We start from the raw sequence: 26,129 nt of genomic DNA, 5'->3' as shown, positions 1-26,129 counted from the left end.
CTGGGGAGATTTTCTTTATTGACGGTTCTTCTAGAATCAATCAAAATGATGGAAAAATATATACAGGTGCCACTGTGGTCAAACACATGGCCAATGGAAAGTTTGAAGTATTGATAAGTGCACAACTACTGTCTCACTTTTCAGCACAGGCTGCAGAATTAGTGATGCTGATTGTCACACTCGAGAATCACGCAGACCAGGAAGTAACAGTGTACAGTGATTCTGCCTATGTGACTTCAACAGTGCATGCATGCTACCACGTTGGAAAAGGAGGGGCTACCTCCGAGCAGCCGGCACTCCAGTGCAGCATGCAGTCTTATTGGATAGACTTATTAAAGCACTACAACTCCCAGTAGCCATCACAGTCGTTAAGTGTGCAGCACACACTAAAAGGGCAGACTTTATCTCATGTGGAAATCAAGCAGCAGATGAGGAAGCAAAACATATTGCATGTTCAGAAAACATTATGACATTTGATACACCTGATGTGAATGAAACCATGGTGGTAATGATGAGTGTGTCTGATTGTTATAATAATTTGTCTAAGACACGACTAGTAGATATTCAAGGGGAAGCACCTCAGGATGAGAAAGACCTGTGGACATGGAGGGGATGTTCTTTGAAACCCTTCCGAAACATTGTGGCGACAAGACAGCATTGGTAAAGCAATCATGCCTGTAACCTTATTAAGGGTGGCATTAGAACAGCTACACTACTCTGCGCATGTCACTATGTAGAGCCTCGCCACAACTATTGCTGAGGATTGATTCATTCCAAATTTGGTAGAACACGTTGCATTTTATGTAGTCAACTGCATCATATGTCAAAATGATACTGCTGGGAACACACTGCGAACAGTTAGGGGAGTCAATCCGAGACCTAATGGTCGCTTTCAGCATTTGCACATCGACTATGTTGATATGCTGCAAGTATGCAAGGGATACAGATATATGATTGTAGTGGTATGTCCCTTTTCAAGGTTCTGTAACGCTCACCTGATATCCACGGGGGTGCCACTCAGTCTGATTGGACCACTTCCGACCTCGAACCCTCTTCCTTGGACTCTTGTTCGGCCGAGGAGCAGGTCTGAAACCACAGGAATTTGGGTTTATCTCCTCACCTTGCTTTATTGTATAGTGCACACTCTGTCCTGCTTCTCTTTGCAGGGGTGCATTGTTGGATGGGTGTGTCGCGACCTAGTTGCCTCACTGGTGCGGGCCCTCTGAGTCCAGACCTGCTGCGACTTTAGTTTGTCCAGGTAAGACTGCTGGTTTGGCAGTTTAGACCTTTACTTTGCAATTTCCCTAATTAATGTCTCTCCTTCTTCCTTAGAAGAGTTCTAGTAGTGCCGTGCTGCTTGGGGCTGCGCATGAGATGGTGAGTGAAAGTGCGATGCACGGCAGTATGTGCCTTTTCTTGTGATGACCTGTTTGTTCTCTCTTCCTTGCAGGATGCTGCGATGTCCCCAAAAGGATGCTGCTGAGGTGATGGAGCGCTGTGAGTAAAGCATAGCCTGTGCCGTCTTCTTGATCTTTTGTGTGCTAATCAGTGTTTCTTCTCTCTTGCAGGTCCTTCTTATGGCCTGAAGTGGACATGGGGCGAGGGCGATTTAAACCCAGGTAAGCGTGCATTATTTTGGCTATTTCCAGTATTGGAGAATCAACGCTTACTAATCCTGTTTTTTTGTCCTCTTTCTTCCCCGGTTGCGGCTTCTTCAAGATCGAGGGAAAGTCACCGAGATGGAAGATTCTCGGGAGCCAGGAGCGGAGGACAGGAGCAGGATTCACTCACAGGTAAGTGTAGACTAATGGTGTTCTTGTTCTTGCAGGTAACCGGCTCCGGAATACTGGTGAAGATCCAAACTGAATGTGGTGAGCATCACGCTGCCAAGTGCAGAGTAACGTGAAGTGTGTTTCTCAGGCTGGGCATGGCTTATATAGCCCCCAGGTATCCCAGGTACCCCTAGGTCTGACCACACCAAAAAAACTAGACCGCATAGCTCGGTTCTAGGATTGGCCTATGCAGGGGCATCCATCTTGTGCCAAAAGCTATTGCCAAGCCCAGTTCTCAAGTTCTTTTCCTTAACACATGAGCCTGGCACCAAAGGCGCCAGGACTGGCTCGAAGAGAGCCTTGGGCGAGATGGTGAGGCCTTTAAGGCCATAATGGAAGTTCGTGGCGCAGCCCAAATGGCTTGCCTATTAGGGCTAGGGCAGGGATCATGACAGGTGGATTGAGGCTGGTCCATTTATACACCCAAATTCCACCTTTGCAGCACATATTTTTGTACGGGAAGTATTTCCTAGTTGGGGAATATGTGAAGTATTAATATCAGATAATGACCCTCATTTTGTTAATGAAGTCTTTGAACAAATAGGCTTGTTGCTTAGTATGAAGCACAAGTTTTCATCAGCTTATCATCCACAAGTGAATGGAATCTTTGAGAGACTCAACGGCCTGCTTAAAGAAAGGATATCCAAACTGTAGCTTACCTTGAAGAAAGGATGGTTGCATTGGCTACCACTGGCATTGTATGTGTTGAGAAATCAGCAAGGTTCCGACCACCATCTTACCCCCTTGAAATAGTGACAGGGAAACAATTGAGGACACCTCTCACACTTCTGTCTAGAACTGGAAGTGATGCTCAGATAACAACAGAATTGTTAGGAAAGGAGTTATGTGATTACTTAACATGCATGACTTTAAGTATCTCTGTCATTTCAGATCAGCTCAAGCTAAAAAGGGTGCGGGGCACAGAACACAGAAGGAGTTGCTACAACAACCAGATTTGAAGATTTATGCCTTCCCAAGCTTTTCCCCGGTGATCAGATCCTGATTAGGAACTTTACAAGGAGCTGGCACAAACCACGTTTTAACAGGCCATTCATCGTGGAAGACGTGACACCGTCTGCAGTCAAGGTGCAGGGCAGACGCGCTTGGATATTTCTTGTAGACACAAAAATCTATGCTGGAGAAACCCCTTCACCTTCTCCCCCATCGGAATCTAGCATCGGAGAAGAGCCTCAGCACATGCAGACTAAATTCATGACGAGGAGAAGGATGCAGAATCTGTTGAATAAGCAGATAAAAAGTATATTGGACTGTGGCTTGTTTTCGGGACACCAGTTTCAGCTATTAAAAAAAGAGTTAAGGGAAGCTCTTTGTTCTTGAGGCCCAGGAGTTTGTTGGCATTCGACTGAAACATATTTATGTCTTGATCCAGAAGGTAAGCATGCCAAATTTGGAGTTCCTTTTTGATGACTGGAAGAGGGAACAGTTCCCCGATTCCTTTCTCACTGAATTTCTTTTCGGAGGTGCCCATGATGATGCACAATGACAACGTTTCACGGATCGTTCTTGCAGTTTTTCTGTTCATTCTGCAAGCATACCCTACACTTGTGGGGAGAAAACTAATAGTGTTCATCTGTTTCTACAAGATCCTAATGCTGGTCCAATTGGGAGGAGATTGTTCGCAGCTATAATAGAGCAAGTTCCTCAACTTCCTGAGTACAATGTAGAAAACACAAATGCCCCTATTAGATGATAATGTGCATGGATTGGTTGGCTTGGTGTTCAACTATCTGATTGAGGAATGCCCACATCTTGTTGGAATACTAACTGATGTTCGCACCTTTTTGAGAGACCCGAGGAATAATGCAGCACTTAATGAGCTACTGCGAGACATAATAACACAAGTCAATCTAAATTCTAAGAGAGCACTGAGAGCTGAATGCGACTTTCGAGGGAAGAAATCCAAAAGTCTACTGGTTAAAGTACTTTGTTTCTTGCTGGACGAGAATCCGCATTTCGTCTGGTGAAAGAACGATTCCTTTGTCTTCATTGGGAACTTTGTTCATCGTCAAGCAGCTGCCAGCTGATCAACAAACATATGGAGCAGATTCAGCAGATTCCTCCATGATGTTGCCTGATTAAAATAAAATGTTTCCTTCCTTAAAAAAGAGTAAGAATGGGCAGCGTCAATAGCAATAACATTATGGCAGACAACGAGAGACATCCACAATGTGCAAGAAGTTATTGCTGTAAACAATGGGCTTACTTGTACTTGATTTACACATGCATTTTGTTTATAGTGATACTGCTTTCACTTAAAGTACACACTGCTTACTATGTGAATCCAAACAGAGAAAGGATTCCTGTGTATCTTCCGATACATAAGTAGGGTACAGATGTGGCAACTACTAGGCAACCGAAACCTTATGTGATTGCCCCTACTCCAGTAATCCGTGTAGGAGTGCCTGGGTCCATGATAAATGTTAACAGGCATCTTTCCTTAGAAAAAGGTGTTGTAGAGATTGTCCATGAGCACCAAAAACAGGCTTGAAGGAAAGACAAAGAAAGAGATTGTTTAGGAGCAAACCTACACAGGAAGCACATGTAAAAATACAGAGCACACTGACAAATGTTTTATGATTGGACCAGTAAGAAGGAATTATGCTGACATACTTCATGAGATGATTATAGAAGCTCATAAGAAAATAATGAGACCTACGAGAAGTGATAGGGAGGAAGATCATGAGTTGAGTGATTACCTGGACAGTACAGCACACTTGGAGAATAACATGTGGTATCAACATATGAAAGAAGTGGGAAGGAGAACCTCAAATGGGGAATGCTTTGTATGTGCACTCCTGCCCTACAGCATGGGGAAGTCTAAGATCTTCATAGCTATTGAAATGGACATCCTGACTGCACACTGCATGCCCCACCTAGCATTTTGTCGCACAAGAGGCCAGTTTGTGGGTCGACTAGCCTATCTCAAATGGACAACTGAATGGACAGATCCAGATGAAGACGACTATGTCCAAGATACAAAGATAAGGCTAAGAGATCATACTAAGAATCACGTGATCAGATACTACGAGACTGGAAAAAAAGGACCTGAAATCAGATGGGAGGTAAACAGAAGACTTGAGAGTCCTGGAAAATCATCAGAAGAAATTCATAGATGGAAGAACAGAGGCCAGATGTAGATTTGGGGATCAGTGTTATCATCAGATGGTTGGGAAGAAGGTGTGGTGATCGGCAGAGCTTGGGTAGTAATGGGAGGCTACCAGTCAACTGTTGACAATGTGGAAAGGCTGTGTAAACCTATATGGTCGAAACCTGCTAAACTACTGACCTGGTTCGAAGATCGAGGAGGACTCTTAAAGCTAGTGCCATTGGATAGTGCAAAGTTGTGCTTAAGAAACAATGGCACAAGAACATTTGGAGAGAATCAGAACTGTTGTCGAATCTTTTAGGCACAAGGAATGAACATTGGAACAGCAGTAATCTTGGATCATTACTGGGCTTGTCGATCCAGAGCTTATATGAAGCTACCTAAAGACTGGGGAGGACGATGCTCACTAGTGAATGTTCATGTTCCAGCACTAGTGATTCCTAAAAGTGACTTGAACCTTGACTGTTTCCCAAAAGCAGATGCTCACCTGAGGAAGAGGAGATCTGTAGAGCTGATAAATGGAATGAAGAGAGAGAACTATTTCTCAGCCAAGTCAATAGAAGCTTTTGACTCCATTCCATATGAACACAGACTGTTCAGTCAGCCTGTGATGCTGGAAATGCATCTGAGGGACAGGGCCTCTAAATCCTTGTCCTTTTACTGCTTTTTACCGTGTGTTCTGTTATGTTTTCTGCCCCGGAGTCCATGTGGGACTCCTGGCAGTGCAGCTCTCTCTTTTGGTTTGGTGAACAGACCCATGGGATACCCTTATGGCACCCATGGGTAGGGGTACAACCCTTTGCCCCTAGGGTATGTTTTTGGGCACCTGTGGGTGGCCCCAGAGCAGGGTATGGGCTGGTGGCAGCTCCGTGCTGAAATTGACAGGTGCTCCGGGTGTCCTCCATTTTGGGATACCCAGGCCCTGCCATTGGGATCTGTTGATTCCTGATAGGAAACAAGATGGCCCCTGTGGCCTCTTGCTTTCTATTGCCTGTTAACTTGTTTTCCCAAAGTCCTGGGAAGCCCTGTCTCTGTCCCTTCCCCCTGACTGGCTGTTGGGTGGAAGTTCCATATATGGTATTGTTGTGAAGGCCCAGCTAGACTAGTTGGAGCCTTCCCAGTGTCTGTATGTTGTGGGTACCTCCTGTGGGTGGGACCTGGGTGAATGGAGTGTGTGACCAATATACACTTCTTGTTGTGGTTGTCTGGTTTCTGGCATGAGAGACAAAGACTGAGACAGCCCTGCCCGAAACTGGCCTGAATGCAGTGTGTAGTGTTGAATGGCTGGGTACTTGTCCCAATCCACATTTCTTGTTGTGAGTGTCTGGAAGGGAGGAGTGTGGCCTGAATGCACTATGTGCCTGATTGGCTGACTGACTGCATGAATGCCCTGCTGTATGATTGGCTGCTGAGTGTGTGCCAGCAGTGTGGATGAGAGACAGGATAGTATATCTGGGGACCTCTCACCTCTGGAAAAGTGTTCAGAAGGAACCATTGGTTGAGAAGCGACCATTGTGTTCAGAAGCGTTCTGGAGCTGAGTCTCCACTCTAAGAGTAACTGGAACTGCTGATCCTCGACGTCCAGCTGGAAGAAGAAGACTTGCTGTGGCATTTGCTTCGACCGATCTGAAGGCTGACGAGATCGTCGAGGACTGACCCGAGAGAGGACCTGGTAAGGCGCCCTCTTCCCATGCTCCGAGGGACCATCGAGCACCGCTCCATCTTCGCCGAAGCGCCCTGGAAGACAGACCCTCGAAAGGCTGTCGACCCGAGACAGGACCGCCGAGGAGATCGAAGTGAAGCACCCGGACATCGACGCCGTCGAAGTCCATTGCCGTCGACCAGGGTTCGCAGGTTTGTGTAACCGCTGGAGGCCCGTCGAAGTGGTGTTGCCCAGCCGTGGGAACCCCTTGACGCTGTGCCACCGTCGACCGGAGCCGTCTGCTCCTTTGCCTAAGAACATTCAATCGAAGGACTCTCTCGACCGCATCGTCGACCGCTTATCCTGCCGGAGAAAGTTGAGGACGACCAACGCGCCGAGGAGAAACCTGTCGGTGGGTTTCCCGCCACCCGAAGACCCCAAAGACTCGACCGACTCGACGCCCTTGCTGGGCCTCCGTCTCTACAATCTTTGCGGTCCAGAACTATTGTCACCGAGGTGCCCCGCACGCCTCTGCCTTGCAGGACGCCGACGCTCTGACGCCGACGAGCACCGCTCGGACGAAGCTGCCGCCTCACCGACACCGTTCTACCTCGTTTGTCGACGGACGTTCGACGCCCCGTGCCTCCCGCTTGAAAGGGAAGGCGTTCAAGAAGGGCCGTCGATTCCCCGTCGCCGAACAGCGAGTTCCTCGACGTTTGTCGACGTCTCTTCAAGGAGCTCGACTCCACCAGGTACATTGGGGGGGTAAAAACATTATAGGAGAGAATAAGACTTGCAGAGCAATATATGGACTGGGCGTGCGCTACATCTTTGTTTTACAGGTTGCCCAGGTGGGGGGATCTCCACACAGAACTGTGCCTAGTGGTAGGGGCCAATATTCTGCCTATTGCTCAATCATCTTATTTTCTCTCCTCCCTCTATTGCTGGTTTCACTCTATTGGTCTGTGTGACATTGTACAGTATTGTTCATGCACTTAAATGAGATCTAATACAAAGGGTGGTACCACTTTAGAATTGTATATATTTGCCATAGTTGCTTTTTCCGGAGTACAAAGTGAGTTATTATATGATAAGTGTACATAACCTTGAATATTGATTATATAAAGACTGTGTTCTAACCAATACAGAGTGTGGATATTCCTTTGTGGGGGCTTGGGGACTACACTGTACTTAAGAACCAGCCTGCATCACCTCCTGAGAAGCTAGGCCTTGATTGCTCGACCATTGCTACCGTAATAGAGAATCTTGGCTGGGGTCTCCTGTGCCTCCCCTCCACCATATAGGGAGCGGAAGTACAGACACCCCCCACCGGTCGTTGAGGCCCTTCTCTCACACTGGTGGCAAGCGGTGGGATGCTTATGGTTTTAAGAATCAGTGTATAACCGTGCCACTTACAAAGGATATTTGCCCTTTATTAAATTAAGGTTTAGTTGTGTACAAGATAACTGCATTACAAACAATGAAGTCTATTGCAAATGGCAAATTAACTCGGATGAGCTTGGAGGCTCTCCAGAGTGCTTGTGAAGCCAGGGAGTTAGACTTTTTGGATAAGTCTAGGGCCGAGCTTATAGCTGCCCAGGTGGACTACCAGACTGATAGTGAAACTCTTGATGAGGGGGGGAATGCAACCAATGAGGACTATGCCCCTGGGGTTTCTGCTGAATCTGTTTCTGGGAATGCCGCCATTCCTGCTGCCTCTGTTCCAAACTCCAGCCATTCCTTGGAGCTTGAGTTATTAAGGATGAAATTGACCTTGGAATACCGCACGTTGGAAATAGAAGCTGAGCTTAAGAAAGAGGAGTTGGCTCAACAAGTGGAGCTCAGGAATAGGGATCTTAAACTCAGAACTAAGGACCTTGAACTCAAGAGCCAGGACACTGAATGTCAGAGAATCCAGCTAGAGAAAGCTAGAGTGGAGACTTCAGCTAAAACCAGTGTCAGGTCCCCAGCCACCAAGTTTATGAAAGATTTGGTTGGTGTATTTGTGGAGGGTTCGGATATCCTCCAATGGATCGAAGCGTTTGAAATGGCTTGTGCGATTCATGATGTTGATAGAGGAGATTGGGCGAAGTGTTTGTTAAGCAGAGTGCCTCAAACCGGGTATGACTGTATTCTGAAGCTGAGTGTGGAAGAAAGAGGTCAGTACGAGTGTATGAAGTCTGCTTTGATTGCCAAGTTCGGCAAGACACCTACCCAATACCTTAGAAGGTTCAGGGATTTTAAGAAAAGAGAGAATGTGTCTTGGGTTGACTGAGTGAGTGCTGCGCACATGAACATGATGGGGTGGATCGATGGATACAAGGTTAAGACTTTTGTTGAATTGTCCCACCTCTTGTTTTTTGAGCATTTCTCTGAAGCCTGTTCACCAGAGCTGCGTCAGTATGTGGCTGACCAGAACATTTTGGACCCCTTTAAGCTGGCTAGGTTGGCTGACAAGTGGGTCTCCCACCGGGTGTCCCCTAAGGACTCCAGTGGGAAAGACAAGGACAAAGAGAAGGGGGCCTCTCAGAAAGCTGAGGAGTCCCCCAAGCAGTCACAGTCGGGTAAACCAAAACCTTCCTCTCCTAAGACCCAAAAATCTAGTGGGGATAAGTCATCTGGGGGTGGGAATAAGAGTAGTGGTCCACCTGTTGCAAAGCAGGCTCCCAGTGGTTCCAGTACCGTACCCCGCACTCCTGGCGCTTGTTGGGACTGTGGGGCTCTGGATCACAAAAGGGGTGACCCCAAGTGTAAAGGTAAGGCACTTGGAGTACAGGCTGTCAGCCTGACCTACCCTTACCCCATGTCTGAGGTGGAGGCCACTGTCCTCCCCTCCTCTGCCGGGATCACATTTGGTGCTCCGGTGGAGATTTCCTTAGTGTCCCTTTGGGCCTGGGACCAGTATGCAGAAGTACTGGCGACTATCCCACAGAACACACATAGGTTTTTGAGAAGTGTCCTCTTGAATGGCCAGCCTTCTACTGGTTTGAGAGACACTGGGGCAAGCATGACAGTGGTGGACAGGACCCTGCTCAAGCCAGAGGACTATGAAGGTGCTCCTCTGCAAACAACCAGGTTAGCTGGTGGGCCTCCCAAATTATCACCTGTAGCCTTAGTCACACTCATGATTGGAGACAAGACAGCAAAGCTTCCTGTCCTGGTTCAGGACAATGTCCCTGCTAACATTTTGTTAGGGAATGATCTAGTAGAGTTGGGATTGATCTCGGATGGTCTTCCCATGACTGCTGCTGCAGTCACTAGGTCACAGGTGACACCGGGTCTGGCTGTGGGTCAGGTACCCGAGCCGAAGGCAAGGCCTAAGGCAAGAAGAAGGAAGACCAAGAAGGCCACCTCTGTGGAGGGAGCACCTTCTCTTCCTGCTGTTCCGACAGCACCCATTGGGGTCCATGCTCCGGACGGGCTGGGTCCAGTGGGAAACCCAAACTCAACTCCTGTGGGAGAAGAGACAGAAGACTCTCCTGTGGGAGAGGTTCTCAACCCAGAGGATCATCCTGACCTTCAATGCTTGTTAGCTGAAGGGGGACCCTCCCAGGCGGACTTCTGTAAGGGACAGAGAGAGTGCCACTCTCTCGAGGGACTGAGGAAACAGGCCCTGGCCCAGGCACAAGGAGAAGTGCCTAGGACATTCCGGATTTATTGGGAGGGTGAGCTCCTTGTTAGTGAGCCCACTAAGCCTGAACCTGGTGCCCGCAAGAGGTTGGTGGTACCCCATGTTTATAGGCCCTTCCTACTGCAGTTGGCGCATGAGGTGCCCTTGGCTGGTCATCTTGGGACCAAGAAGACTAAGCAGAGGCTCTCTGCCCATTTCTACTGGCCACGGATGGGAGTAGAGGTGGAGTCCCACTGCAGGACCTGCCCAACTTGTCAGTTGCCTGGCAAGACTGGAGGCAGTGTCATTGCCCCACTGCAGCCGTTGCCAGTGGTTGGCACACCATTTGAGAGGGTGGGCATCGACATCGTCGGTCCCCTTGACCCTCCCACTTCAGGTGGACATCGGTTCATCCTGGTCTTGGTAGATCATGCCACCAGGTACCCTGAGGCGATACCCCTTCGGACTGTTACTGCCAAGGTGGTTGCCAGGGCTCTCCTGGGCATTTTCACCCGTGTTGGATTCCCCAAGGAGGTTGTCTCTGACAGAGGATCCAACTTCATGTCTAGTTACATGAAAACCATGTGGAAAGAGTGCGGGGTAACCTACAAGTTCTCCACCTCTTACCACCCCCAGACCAATGGTCTGGTTGAGAGATTTAATAAAACTCTCAAGGGCATGCTAGGGGCTTTGGAAGAACCCCTAAGGAGGAAGTGGGATCTCCTCCTGCCATGCCTGCTGTTTGCTTACAGGGAGGTACCTCAAGAGGGTGTTGGTTTCAGCCCCTTTGAGTTACTCTTTGGACATCCCGTAAGGGGGCCCCTCGCCTTGATCAGAGAAGGCTTGGAAGCCACCCCTCCGGGTCCCGCCAAGCAAGTGGGGGACTATGTGTTAGGCCTCAGACGGAGGATGACACCGATGATGGGTCAGGCAACAGCAAATCTCAAGGCCAGCCAGGAATTGAATAAGTACTGGCATGACCTTAAAGCCTCACAAGTGGATTGGACTCCGGGACAGGAAATCCTTGTGATGGAGCCTACCAAGCCTAGAGCTTTGGCAGACAAGTGGACTGGACCCTTCAGGATCCTCTCCAAGATGGGTGAAGTCAATTATCTGGTTGATATGGGAGCCGCTGGGGTAGCCCCTCAGATATTCCATGTCAACAGGCTCAAGCCTTTCCACCGACGAGCCGAAGTCTAATGTCTCTTGCTAGCTTCCGGGCAAGAAGAGGATGAGAGTGAGCCCCTTCCTGATTTGCTGCGTAGCAACCCTCAGGATGGCTCAGTGGAGGGAGTACATCTCTCTCCAGATTTGACAACAGAGCAACAGAGGGCCTGTAGGGCTTTGCTCCAACAGTATGCCTCTCTGTTTTCACTGAAGCCAGGCCTTACACCGTGGTGTAAGCATGAAATTGACACTGGTGACAGTGTGCCTGTCAAAAGCAGGTGCTACCGTATGTCAGATACCGTCAAGAACCACATCCAGGCTGAGGTCGCCAAGATGTTGGATCTGGGTGTTATTGAACCCTCAACCAGTCCCTGGTCCAGTCCAGTGGTCCTTGTCCCCAAGGCAAGTTCCCAGGCGGGTACCAAGGATTGGAGGTTCTGTGTGGACTACCGAGGAGTCAATGCCGTCACCAAAACTGACGCGCACCCCTTGCCCAGGGCTGATGAGCTCGTGGACACCATAGGTGCTGCCAAGTTTGTGAGCACCTTTGACCTTACCTCAGGCTATTGGCAAATAGCTCTGACGGACCATGCCAAGGAAAAGACGGCCTTCTCAACACCTGAGGGACTCTACCAGTTTAGGGTCATGCCTTTTGGGTTGAAGAATGCCCCTGCCACCTTCCAGAGATTGGTCAACCATGCGCTCAGTGGGCTGGAAGCCTTTTGTGTGGCTTACTTAGACGACATTGCCGTCTACAGTTCCACCTGGGAAGAGCATTTGACACACCTGGATAAGGTGTTGCAGGCCTTGAAAAGGGCTAACCTCACTATCAAGGCCACCAAGTGCCAGATAGCTCAGGGGAAAGTTACCTATCTTGGTCATGAGGTAGGAGGGGGTCAAATCCAACCTTTCTCCAGTAAAGTACAGGATGTACAGAACTGGGAGACTCCCACTACTCAAACCCAGGTGAGGGCCTTTTTGGGCCTAACTGGGTACTATCGCAATTTCATGGCAGACTATGGGACCATAGCTGCACCTCTGACAGCTCTAACGTCACCCAAGCAGCCTAGGAAGGTTAATTGGACCGAAGACTGTCAGAGGGCCTTTGATGGCTTGAAAGAAAGTCTGTGCAGGGCACCTGTGTTGTGTGCGCCTGACTACAGCCGACCCTTTATCGTCCAGACGGATGCCTGCGACACCGGAATTGGAGCTGTCTTGTCCCAGTTATATGACAAAGGGAGAGAACACCCTATCATATTCATCAGTAGACAACTCAAGGGTAGAGAACTTAGGTGGGCTACTGTTGAAAAGGAGTGTTTTAGCATAGTTTGGAGCCTTAGGCGTTTTAGGCCCTACCTTACGGGGTCTACCTTCAAGGTCCAAACAGATCATAAGCCTGCAAGGGCTAGACTTCACCATAGAGCACAGACCAGGGAAGAGTCACGATAATGCAGATGGCCTTTCCAGAAGGTATATTGACCGTCTGGATGAGGGTGTCTATCCCGTGGGAGATTAGACACCCTCCACCTCAGTCTGGGGGGGGCGACTGTGATGCTGGAAATGCATCTGAGGGACAGGGCCTCTGAATCCTTGTCCTTTTACTGCTTTTTACCGTGTGTTCTGTTATGTTTTCTGCCCCGGAGTCCATGTGGGACTCCTGGCAGTGCAGCTCTCTCTTTTGGTTTGGTGAACAGACCCATGGGATACCCTTATGGCACCCATGGGTAGGGGTACAACCCTGTGCCCCTAGTGTATGTTTTTGGGCACCTGTGGGTGGCCCCAGAGCAGGGTATGGGCTGGTGGCAGCTCCGTGCTGAAATTGACAGGTGCTCCGGGTGTCCTCCATTTTTGGATACCCAGGCCCTGCCATTGGGATCTGTTGATTCCTGATAGGAAACAAGATGGCCCCTGTGGCCTCTTGCTTTCTATTGCCTGTTAACTTGTTTTCCCAAAGTCCTGGGAAGCCCTGTCTCTGTCCCTTCCCCCTGACTGGCTGTTGGGTGGAAGTTCCATATATGGTATTGTTGTGAAGGCCCAGCTAGACTAGTTGGAGCCTTCCCAGTGTCTGTATGTTGTGGGTACCTCCTGTGGGTGGGACCTGGGTGAATGGAGTGTGTGACCAATATACACTTCTTGTTGTGGTTGTCTGGTTTCTGGCATGAGAGACAAAGACTGAGACAGCCCTGCCCGAAACTGGCCTGAATGCAGTGTGTAGTGTTGAATGGCTGGGTACTTGTCCCAATCCACATTTCTTGTTGTGAGTGTCTGGAAGGGAGGAGTGTGGCCTGAATGCACTGTGTGCCTGATTGGCTGACTGACTGCATGAATGCCCTGCTGTATGATTGGCTGCTGAGTGTGTGCCAGCAGTGTGGATGAGAGACAGGATAGTATATCTGGGGACCTCTCACCACTGGAAAAGTGTTCAGAAGGAACCATTGGTTGAGAAGCGACCATTGTGTTCAGAAGCGTTCTGGAGCTGAGTCTCCACTCTAAGAGTAACTGGAACTGCTGATCCTCGACGTCCAGCTGGAAGAAGAAGACTTGCTGTGGCATTTGCTTCGACCGATCTGAAGGCTGACGAGATCGTCGAGGGCTGACCCGAGAGAGGACCTGGTAAGGCGCCCTCTTCCCGTGCTCCGAGGGACCATCGAGCACCGCTCCATCTTCGCCGAAGCGCCCTGGAAGACAGACCCTCGAAAGGCTGTCGACCCGAGACGGGACCGCCGAGGAGATCGAAGTGAAGCACCCGGACATCGACGCCGTCGAAGTCCATTGCCGTCGACCAGGGTTCGCAGGTTTGTGTAACCGCTGGAGGCCCGTCGAAGTGGTGTTGCCCAGCCGTGGGAACCCCTTGACGCTGTGCCACCGACGACCGGAGCCGTCCGCTCCTTTGCCTAAGAACATTCAATCGAAGGACTCTCTCGACCGCATCGTCGACCGCTTATCCTGCCGGAGAAAGTTGAGGACGACCAACGCGCCGAGGAGAAACCTGTCGGTGGGTTTCCCGCCACCCGAAGACCCCAAAGACTCGACCGACTCGACGCCCTTGCTGGGCCTCCGTCTCTACAATCTTTGCGGTCCAGAACTATTGTCACCGAGGTGCCCCGCACGCCTCTGCCTTGCAGGACGCCGACGCTCCGACGCCGACGAGCACCGCTCGGACGAAGCTGCCGCCTCACCGACACCGTTCTACCTCGTTTGTCGACGGACGTTCGACGCCCCGTGCCTCCCGCTTGAAAGGGAAGGCATTCAAAAAGGGCCGTCGATTCCCCGTCGCCGAACAGCGAGTTCCTCGACGTTTGTCGACGTCTCTTCAAGGAGCTCGACTCCACCAGGTACATTGGGGGGGTAAAAACATTATAGGAGAGAATAAGACTTGCAGAGCAATATATGGACTGGGCGTGCGCTACATCTTTGTTTTACAGGTTGCCCAGGTGGGGGGATCTCCACACAGAACTGTGCCTAGTGGTAGGGGCCAATATTCTGCCTATTGCTCAATCATCTTATTTTCTCTCCTCCCTCTATTGCTGGTTTCACTCTATTGGTCTGTGTGACATTGTACAGTATTGTTCATGCACTTAAATGAGATCTAATACAAAGGGTGGTACCACTTTAGAATTGTATATATTTGCCATTGTTGATTTTTCCGGAGTACAAAGTGAGTTATTATATGATAAGTGTACATAACCTTGAATATTGATTATATAAAGACTGTGTTCTAACCAATACAGAGTGTGGATATTCCTTTGTGGGGGCTTGGGGACTACACTGTACTTAAGAACCAGCCTGCATCACCTCCTGAGAAGCTAGGCCTTGATTGCTCGACCATTGCTACCGTAATAGAGAATCTTGGCTGGGGTCTCCTGTGCCTCCCCTCCACCATATAGGGAGCGGAGGTACAGACACCCCCCACCAGTCGTTGAGGCCCTTCTCTCACACTTCAGACTTCATCGGTATTCACGTTGATCTTCATGCGAGAATCCCGGTTGGAGCAAATACCAAATGGCTGCAGATTACCAGATGGGAATTGCTACAGACAATCAACACTACCCTAAAGGGATTCAATGCTATCAGGGAAGAGATGTGAGCCATACGACTGATCACTCTTCAGAATAGATACTTCCTGGACATGATCACAGTTATGGATAGAGGTGTTTGTGCAAAAATCAGAGAATCATGTTGCACGTGTCATACCTTGAATTATACCTTCCTATGACGACGAGAATGGGACCTTAACAGAGGCCATAGAGATGCTGACAAAGCTACACGTCCAGATGAGAGACGAAGTAGAAGATATTGCTGCTGATAGCTGGTTTGGATCGCTCTTTTCTTGGGTTCCACAGTGGATGGCAGACATATTCAAGTTCCTTGGATTCCTGATCGTGATGCTGTTGCTTGGATTCTGTGTGATCAAGATAATAATCTCACAATGCAAGAAGACAGCAAAGAAAGCTGTAGGGATGAAAATCATGATTGATGTTGAATCAGGATGGAAGGCTAGAGATCTGACGGATGAAGAAATCAGAGACTTTGGATGGCCAGTATTCATGCACCGGAGGGTACGAAATTCCTGTATCCAAAGAACCATAAGAAGTGTGTGGGAAAGTGGATCTATTGCAGTCCAAGTGGACAGTGCATGCCCATGACTTCGAACAAGGATGAGCATGTAAAATCAGCTGGATGCCTGAAAAGAGTCATACAGATATGTATCCCAAAGAAGCATTTCTTCAGAAGAGGATATCTAGATATAAAGGATGATGGGAGAGTGGTAGATGAATCGCCCACAGGGGGGAGTGTAGAGAAGGAGCCAAGTATCCCCGCCTCAACCATGTCGCCCATATTGCCTATATGTTGGGAACCAGAGTGTGCGACATGTGCAGCACCATTTAAACTACAGAAACCAAGGAGAATCCTGGAAGCAAGGTTCCCACTGATAAAGCCATACCTGCATGATGGCCATTTAAATGAAATTCCAGAAGAAGCAGGAGCAATGAAGGGAAGAGAAGAATGGTGACATCACACATGAAACAAGACTGATGTACATAGAAAAGATACAGAGACAAGAGAATGCATATATTCTATAAGGCATCAAGAAGGTATCAAAGATAAATGACATCTTGGGCTCAAGATCAAGAAACTATGCTACAAAAGTGATGAAGATATCGAGTCATTTTATACATGTACATATGCAAAGAAACACAAGCAGACAAAGTATTCTTGAGGCTAGCTTTATAGTGAATAGATTGTGGCATGAGCAAACATATACATATATAGGAGTGAGTAAAGGATGAATGTTTCCACTACATATTATAGAGGTGCTAGACAAGAAAGGAAGGCCTTTCCAGTGTGTCACAGTTATAAAAGAAACGGAATTAACAAGAGTTAAACTCAGAAAGGCGAGGCTGGATGAACCCCAAAAAGACAAGGTCGTATCAGACTGGGATGAACAGATAATGCAAACAAATTGTGTAAAAGAACGAAACTCCTGTTCAGAAGGCATGGACAAAAAGAAGGAAGACGTCAGAGGTCTATTAAAAAATTGTATTTTAAATACACTAGAGCTCAATTTTGTGGTCGTCAGTCACTTGGAAGGATGAAGTTGGACAAACATGACGACCACACCTACGCAAGTTCAAAGCCTTAATTGACAGCAGACCACTGAGGTGATGATAGATGATATGCTAATTGCTGGGAATCTATGGTTATAACCAGCTCACCTGCACCCGGAAGTCCAGCCTGTGTGCTGCTATGATAGGTGGAAAAGTACCGACGGATGTAAGAGTGCCAACCAATTGTAGGGGGCCGGGTGATTAAGGGTCCTATAGTTTGTGTAACCAATGGGACGTTGTGTATTTAGTGACGTTCATAGTGACTTGTTTTGGGGAGGGCTTAGTTGCCCCACCTGATGCTTAGGAGCCTATTACGTTCTTAGACTAATATGGAATGTATACTTAGATGTTCCCCCCAGTCCTATCACTTTCTTCAATAGGTTTTTGAAGTTTGCCACGTAGGATGACGTTAGTAAATATGTAGGCTGACATCATCAATGACAGGTTTTTACTATAAAGAAGATGTTTTTTCTGAAGCACATATGAGAAACCATGCGCTGAGATGTCTGTTGATGTCTGTTGTACTCCCTGTTTTAGATAATTGATATTAAAACAGAGAACCTTTTTGTCAACTACCTGAGTCTTTTTGGTTATTGATGTTTGAGTAACTTTTGCATCCCCATTCATCTCCAGAGTATTGGCTACCTCATCTTAAAGGACTTGGCGGACCACCAGTTCAGTATGTTCAGTCATTGAACAGGACATGTGAGGCATTCCGTTCAAGGATTGAAAATAGTTTTTTAACACCCCGGATTACGGCTTTGGTAACCTGTGGTGCTAATGATGTTAAGCCCCCTTTCCAAGGGCTAGAATGGGGGAACAGCCCGGAGCACTTGTTAACAGCCCTCGCTTCGCTCGGTCTGTTAAATTGGGCTGCCAGGTTGTTACACCCCATTACAGCCATTGGAACAGGGGCTTAACGCCACGTTATTTTACGTTTTGTGCAATTTCATCAAGCAGGGGAAAGTTATAAGGGGTGTGTCAAAGGTTTTGAAATCCAGATAGATATGAAAGAAAAATGTTTTTGCTTGCACCTACAGCCCACACAGCTGGACGGATTTGTACCAAATTTGTGTGAGGAGAGGCAGCCTAGTACCGTAAGCAGGTTTTTGCACATTTCATGTTAATCCATCCATTAGATTCTTTAAAAATGGGAAAACAGTAGGCAAACAAAATATGTGATGTCTTCATCCAGTTTTGGATTTACTTCATGGTTTGTTGTCCACGGATGCCTTTAAGCCAATCCATGAGCCACGTGACACTGGCAAGCTTAATACACATCCACTGATTGGTTGATTGAAACCTTTGAGGTGGACACCATGTTGAATCTGCAAACAGTGTCTTGATCCATGAATCCCTCTTCAAAATAGATTTCAGGTTATTTTCAGGATGAAAAGGTGTCTGGGTAGGGTGGGAGGGAGATGAAACAGAAACTTAGAAACATTATTGTGGGTTAAAATGGCCGTGGAGTTGTTGCTTAGTTCATGGTTCTTTTAACTGTCCATGGCCAAAACAGACAGGAACATGGGTCTGTGGACATGTTCTGTACTTGGTGGTGTTATGTGATATGTTAATACAATGTTTAATTTGGATTTTTAAGTTATGTAATTAAACTACTGAGTGTGACTGATATATATGTGTAATTGTAATAACAATACTTATTTTTGTGGCTATGGAATTGGCTAGATTGTTTGTTACATGGTTGAAGCATACTGTTGTGGCCATGGCCAATGTCCAAATTGTTGGGGGCATGTCCATGCCCTCAAAAATCTGGACACTGGCCATGGCCACAGCAACATGTATACTTTGAAAAATATGGATGTGGTCATTTTCACAATAAGAAAAAGTGGTTAGATTGTTTGTGACATGGCTGAAGCATATTGTTATGACTAAGGCCAGTTTCCAGAGCTATATGTTTACTTTGAACACTATGGGTCTCATTACAAGTTTGGAGGTAGCCTTGCCGGTAAAACCGTCAGGCTGCAGCCAAACCTGCACATTTTCCCGGTGCCCGCCATTGGGCAATTAATGGGTCATTATGGCCCTGCTCGGACCCGGTAATTGCCCATTTGCGGGAGCCAGAATGAAATGCTCCCCATTCCCATTTGAGACCCATAGGCCTCAATTGGAATGGGGAGGTTGCATGCACTGGCACCATTCAGAATGATGCTGGTGCATCCGATATGCTCTGCTTGCGGGTTCTGGTATGCCTGCCAGGTCAGACCTGATGGGCGGGAAGGCACCGCAAGCAGAACTCATAGTTTGCCGGTCTGGCAACAATGGTACCGGAAAGCTTACTGGTACCATTATTACCAGACCGGCAAACTTATAATGAGGCCCTATGGCCGTGGCCATTGTCACAACTACATGTTAACTTTGGAGGAATGTCTCGGAGAACACTGGTAATGGAACAATATGTCAGTGAACATTGTGAAAACAATAATCAGGACATTGGGATGGCTACATCAATATGTTTACTTCGGGTTGAATGTGTCAAAGAACACTGGCCATGGCTAGAACAATATATTAAGTTTGAAAAATCTGGATGTGAACATCGTGAAACCAATAAACTGGACATTGGGCATGGCTATAGCATTGTGTTTACTTTCGGGTCAATGTGGCTGTTGGCAATGGCTACAATTGAATGCTTAGTTGGACATGGCAAGAAGGGTATATCTGTGCTTCGTTGTCTTCAAAGAAAGACAGCCCCTAAACTACTTCCACTTCTTCAGCCAATCTTGCACAGGGATACTGCCCTAGAACCTTTTGATGATCTTACCTACCTGGTGAACCTATACAACACCACCATCCTAAATGCCATTGACAGACTAGCACCACAGAAGGCTCGTAAAGCCAAACCTGTTGCCCACCTGAACACTTTGTTCACCCCACAACTGAGGACTCTTCAGAAAAACAAAAAAGCAGCAGAAACAAACTGGAGAAACGCCCCCACGGCTCTGAACAAAGAAAACTTCCTAGAAGCCTCTACCTTATATAAATCGTCTATTTTATTAGCCAAATCTGACTCATACAATAACCGCATCCAGAATGCCAAATCCAACACAAAGGATTCAGCATTCTTAGAGAGCTGGAGTCGCCAACAGAACCTCCCAATACCTGCATCAAGGACACCTCTTGGTGCCAAAACATCCAAAAAGCACAATCAGACAAGATTGAGCTCCTGCAAAAAAAAAAATTGAAACGAAAAAGCCAACCTAACTCAAAACCATCCTGCTCACTCATCAGTGACCCCACCCCTTCCCCAACCCAACCTATTCAAATTCTCCCCACTCAGCGTCAAGGAAGTAGAAGAAATAATACTAAGCCTCAAACCATCGGGATGCATGGGTGACATCTGCCCTGCCCCCATCATAAAAGAAACAGCGAAGGAGATTGCCCCATTCATTACCTCTCTGATCAACGCCTCCTTCAAGGCCAATGAAATCCCTACTAACCTGAAGGACGCATGGATCATGCCACTCCTTAAGAAACCATCCCTCGATCCGAACATCCCCTCCAACTATACACCAATTACCACGGTACCCTTCCTCTTGAAGATCATCGACATAGCAACTTACCTACAAATCCAACGCCACTTGGAAAGCAACAATCTACTAGGTCTATGACAATCCGGATTACGACCCAGACACGGCACAGAAACTGCCCTGATAGATCTAGTAACCCAAATTCAGAACATCAAGGACTCAGGCAACCTTGCCCTCCTTCTCCTACTAGACCTATCAGCGGCATTTGACCTATTCGACCACAACATTCTCTGCAATCATCTCTCCACCGCAGCCCACTTCTCAAATGACACCATCACTTGGATCCAATCATTCCTGAACAATGGAACAACCAGAGTATTTGCACCATCGGCCTCTGCTGCTCCCTCAACTGTCACATGTGGGGTCCCACAAGGCTCATGTGTCTCCCCCACACTCTACAATATCTTCACCTAACCTCTATTTGACAAACTCGACCAACGAGGCATGTCCTACACTAGTTACGCTGACAACACACAAATTCTCATACACATCACAAGCAACTCTGACTCACAACGACTCAACGACATCTACCTGATCATCCAAGCCTGGATGGCAGAACACGGTCTATGCCTTAATGAGGACAAGACTGAACTCCTCCTAGTGGGCACCCAAGCTAGACTCAACAAGCTGGACAACAAATTCAACACCTTTAATATTGATGGCAATGACATCAAAATATCTAAATGTATGCACATTGATGCCACCCTTTCACTAGGTAAACAAATCAACACCACATCATCCACTACTGCCCACACTTGCAAGCTTATCAATGCCTGTAGACCATTCTTGACGACAGAAAATTGCATCACCCTGGCCAGAGCACTGATACTTACCAAATTGGACTACTGCAAGGCGCTATATCTAGGTACCAGTCAACATAGCCTACACAAACTACAAATCTTTCAAAATAATGCACTCAGAGCAGCCACCAATTTCCCCAGAAAAATGCACATCTCAGATCTCAGACACAATGTCCACTGGTTATCCATCATCCAAAGAATTAAATTCAAGACTCTGTCACTAGTACACAAATGCATACACAACCAAGCACCTAAATACCTCTCGGACAAATTCAAACTCAACACTTCTGCTAGACAAACTAGATCTTCCCACTCCAACCTCCTCACCGTACCTAGGTACAAACTGGAAAAAGCAGGAGGCAGAAGCTTCCTAGTCCTCGCAGCCAAAACTTGGAGCACACTGCCGCCCAACATCAGGCTAGAACCCTCCATTCGTAAATTACGCAATGGAGCCAAAACATGGCTCACTCAGAACAAAATTTAATCCATAAGAGCTAAACTCGTCTTAAATACTCTCTTTCCCGATCATGTAATCTTTGTACAGACGTCTGTGTTGCATGCTATCTAAGTAAAAGTTAATTATGTAAAAACTTGTTACATACTGTACCTCTGTTCATCTGCCATGCGTGTTATTCTGATGCTCTCTGTCTGTAACTGTATATATGCATATCTGTATCTGTACCTAAGAAATGTGCCCGGTTGCCTCGAGGCTTGGTGCGCTATATAAATAAAATACAATACAATACAATACAATACAATACAAAGGACAATATAGTTAGTTTCAGACTTTTGAGTATGTGACACTTTGGAGAAAGACAGAAGAAAATAATATAAAAAGGAGAAATTGTAGTCTAGTTTTAGATGCGCTATAAAATGTATTATAGGTTGTGTATTTTCACTTATGGAATTATGTTGTGTGGGTGTGCAATGTTTGCCTGTCTAGTTTACTGTTATTTGTTTTTTATGATTCAGTTACTTGACATAAGTACATCTGTAGTGTTGTTCTGTATTCATCATTTAAATTGGATTGCACTATGAAACTTGAAGTCAGTCCATATTTAACTGAATCTTTGTAGCCACGGCTACAGTAAAAGTAAATTAACTGTAGTTGCTGGTATAATAAAAAAAGACTGTTTTGTGGTACACTGAGTGTAGAAGGTCAGAACATCAGTAGTAACGTGTTGAAGTTATCAAGGAACACTGTATATAGAAATTGGCCATGTAGAACTGTATGTTGTTGTTCGCAATCCATAATTGGTTGTGGTCTGTCATGAATGCTGAAACTGCTTTATTAACATTTCTCCAGGATTTCTCAATTTTACGATTAAATCTGGTGGTCCATCTCCATCCTTGCCTCTGATTGAGATTGGAAAAGATGAAGATGTTGTGAGGAAATAGTTCCATTAGTTTTCCCAGGTCTTGTTTCATCATTAAAGTAAGGGTCACCACTCGTACATTCCCCAAATTATTGCCTCCACAATAAATTAGTATGATGCCTGGGTGCCCTGTACTTCTCAGGGCAAACAATTTTGAAAAACCTGGAACCAATGCATTCCCTGCAATCCAAACCATTCAATGGTAATATCTCTCAAACCTAGGTCCATGTTAATATTTAGTTTCTCACAAAAAGCCAGTATCTAAAACTGCCAACTGTCTCCGATCAGCCACACAGTTATCATACCAGCCATGATATCTGCAGTATTTCTCTGTTTCCAGGAAAATGATTCCTAGTTTGAATTTCTAGTAGTTTTTATGAGATGAGTAAGTATGATGTGTGTGTGTTGTACTTTCTAAATGATTGAGGGTGCTACACCTCCCCCATTGTAGCCACGGCTATGACACATCATGCGTTTGTGGAAGTGTGGTAGCCACGACTACCCAGAATTTTGGGTCGGGTGGCATCTTATGTGATTTTGTTTTTTGTGGGATTATAAGAGACCCTGGGGAGGAGAGTGGGATGATGAGGAGTGTTTGGGGGGTAGGCATGTTTGGGACAGAAAAGTTTTTGCAAATATCCGCGGCTACCAGCAGGCATGTAGGTTGGGCTCTTGTATAGGCATGTCTATAAAAAGCATGTACTTAGACACGTCAATACTGTCCTGTGATTCATTCCTCATGGATGGAGCCGTGGGTAACCACAGCAATGACTGAGGGAGCCCCAGGGGTGAATTTGATGACGCAGCTTGATTGGATATTTTGGCAGCCACAAGTAAAGATATTTAAACAAATAATAATAAATGTGGAACTTTTTGTGGAAGTGTTTGCAAACAGTTAGTGTAACATTTTAAATATTTTTTAATCAATAATAATGCATATGGGTGTACATACTTGAAAGGTGTAGAGAAATATTCAAACACAGTTTGTTGAAAACATGTTTATTTGGGAGGGGATGTGGTTGTGGGCTTTCTTTCTGTTTTAGTTATAATACATGGCATATAGCGATATTTTCTGCATTTGTATTGCTTAGTTGTACATGTTAACTGTCCTTTTTCATTGCTTGCATGTCTTTTGTATATTTGTTGTTATTTCTTATAATTCTATAATGGAATCCATGATCAGATTGGTGGGTTCTGGTTGTGGTGCTTCCTTTCTAAATCGTTTATACACTTAGATCACTTATTCATCTGTTTGAAAATGTTTGAAATATTTTTTAACAACTGAAGTTATACACTTTCAAAATGTGTGTATTTGTTGTGTACACAGTTGATAGTTTGACAATAGGTAGATACATTATATTTGTTTGGTGGATGATATTTGCTAATTTAAATGTAATTGTTAATCACATTTTGAATGAATATATATATAATGTACTTACAACATTCTTATTGTGGTGCATCTTCTTCTGTAGCATAGCTTTGAGCGTCTTCTTTTCTAATCACTTATTCTTTAGGCTAATTCTCCTCCAGCCATTCCATGTATTGTTCCATTGTTCTAGTGTTATGGATAAATACCTCTTGTCAGTTCAGAGTTAGAATTTGGAATGGAGGAAGATTAATGAGGAGAGAAGGTGGAATGTTTGTGTTTGCTTTGTGATTGATTGTTGACTGGTTGCATAGTGGGTGGCTGCCAATAGGATTTCAAGTAGCTCAGATGATGTTGAATTGTATTGACCCTTTAAGAGAATGGAATGTATTTGTTTGAGGGATGTTTATATATTCCATTAAAATTGGAGATGGGTGAGGTGCACACTTAGGAAACAGTGCCGTTTTTGGGGTATATGTATTGTTGTATTTGATATTTTTAAAATGGAACCAATTCCAAAAGGAGAGGAATTTCTTTGTTCAGAAGTTTGTGGAACCTCTTTTGAGAATGGGTTAATAGTGATGTAGAGGACATAGTTGATGAGTTTTCCAAGAATTGGCTTACAAGGTTTTTTTTATTTTATACTATTAAATTAGATGAAGTGTTTGAAATGAGAGGTATAAACTGTGATTGTGGAGAAATATTTTTGACAGGGAGCACAGGTTTTTTTCTCCTTGGAAAAAGAAAATTAATTAATCATCTAAAGAAAGAGCACAGACACGTTTTTTAAAATGTTTTAAATCATCATAGAGTTGAAGAGTATCTCTCTGATTGAACATTTTGGTGATGTGATGGTAGAAGAACCCAAAGGCTCTTTTAAGAGCCACCCAGAGAGCTTTTTAAGTCTATTGGAAAAGGAAAGTGCATTTGTTCTTTTTAAAATACCCACGGCTACGGTAGCAGCCAATAAAGCGTTGTGCCCTGGCAGGCGTATTGCAGCCACAGGTAGCAACCATGGTACAGGCTACAGCCGTGGGTACAAGCCGGCAAATGGCATGCCATGTATTTTTACCAGGTGCAGCCCGGGCAATAACTGTCATGCCTTAGCCATGCGCATGAACACACCAATCGCATCTAGCTGTCTTTGCTAGCCATGAGTGTGAGAGGACAAATGGCACGCCGCATATTTTTGGTAGGTGCAGCTGTGACTATCACTACTGCATCGCAAAAACCTTAACTATTGACGGTTGTATTTTGGTTCAGTGATCATATTATATTACAGATGTTTTAGGTCAGATTTGTACATGTGTTTAGATTTGGATGTTTTCACCTGAAGTCTAATGTGAATTGATTTTGAAATGTTGCTGATATGTGTTTTTGAGCACATTAGAAAAATGTTTGTATAGCCGCGACTATAGGTGGATTTTCATTATGTAACCGGGGTAAAAGCCACGGGTATGTTACTGGAAAACATTAGGAAGAAAGTACATGTTTTTTTTAATGTAGTGTGTAAATATTGTATTAAGTATTCTTTGAAGGATGGTGTTGGGGTGTATTGATTGATATAGCTTGTGATAGAAATGTGTTTGTCATTTTTCTTGTTTGCTTTCTACAGTCCTCTTTTTGTGCTATTGAATTTTGAAAGCTATAAAGTGACATTTGTGTGAACATTTAACAGTATGATTTCAGAACTCAGAGTGTACACATGTTCTGTGTTTGGCTCTCGTGAAGATCTGTTCATTATTTGGAGCAGCGGAAGGTGAGTAATAGTGTGTTTTTATATACTTTATGTACAGTTTGAATTATTGTATTTGTAAAATAACTGAAGTATGTTTAGGTGTCTCATTTGGTCAAGTTTATAAGTATTGTTTGTAAAGAAGGGTTTTCTATATTTTACTTCAGTGCTTTTAAGAGAGTGATGAAGCAGTATGGCTTGGTATGCTGTGCTTATGTTTGGCAGAAAATATATTTGCAAATAAAGGTTGTTTCTCAGTGACATTGGAAGCTGTGATATGAATGAGGGTGCAAAAGATATCCTAGCGTGAACCATGCTGT

This window comes from Ambystoma mexicanum, chromosome 1p (genome assembly GCF_040938575.1).
Source record: "Ambystoma mexicanum isolate Mex_15411 chromosome 1p, UKY_AmexF1_1, whole genome shotgun sequence".
Lineage (NCBI taxonomy): Eukaryota > Metazoa > Chordata > Amphibia > Caudata > Ambystomatidae > Ambystoma > Ambystoma mexicanum.
This window is presented reverse-complemented; position numbering follows the sequence as displayed.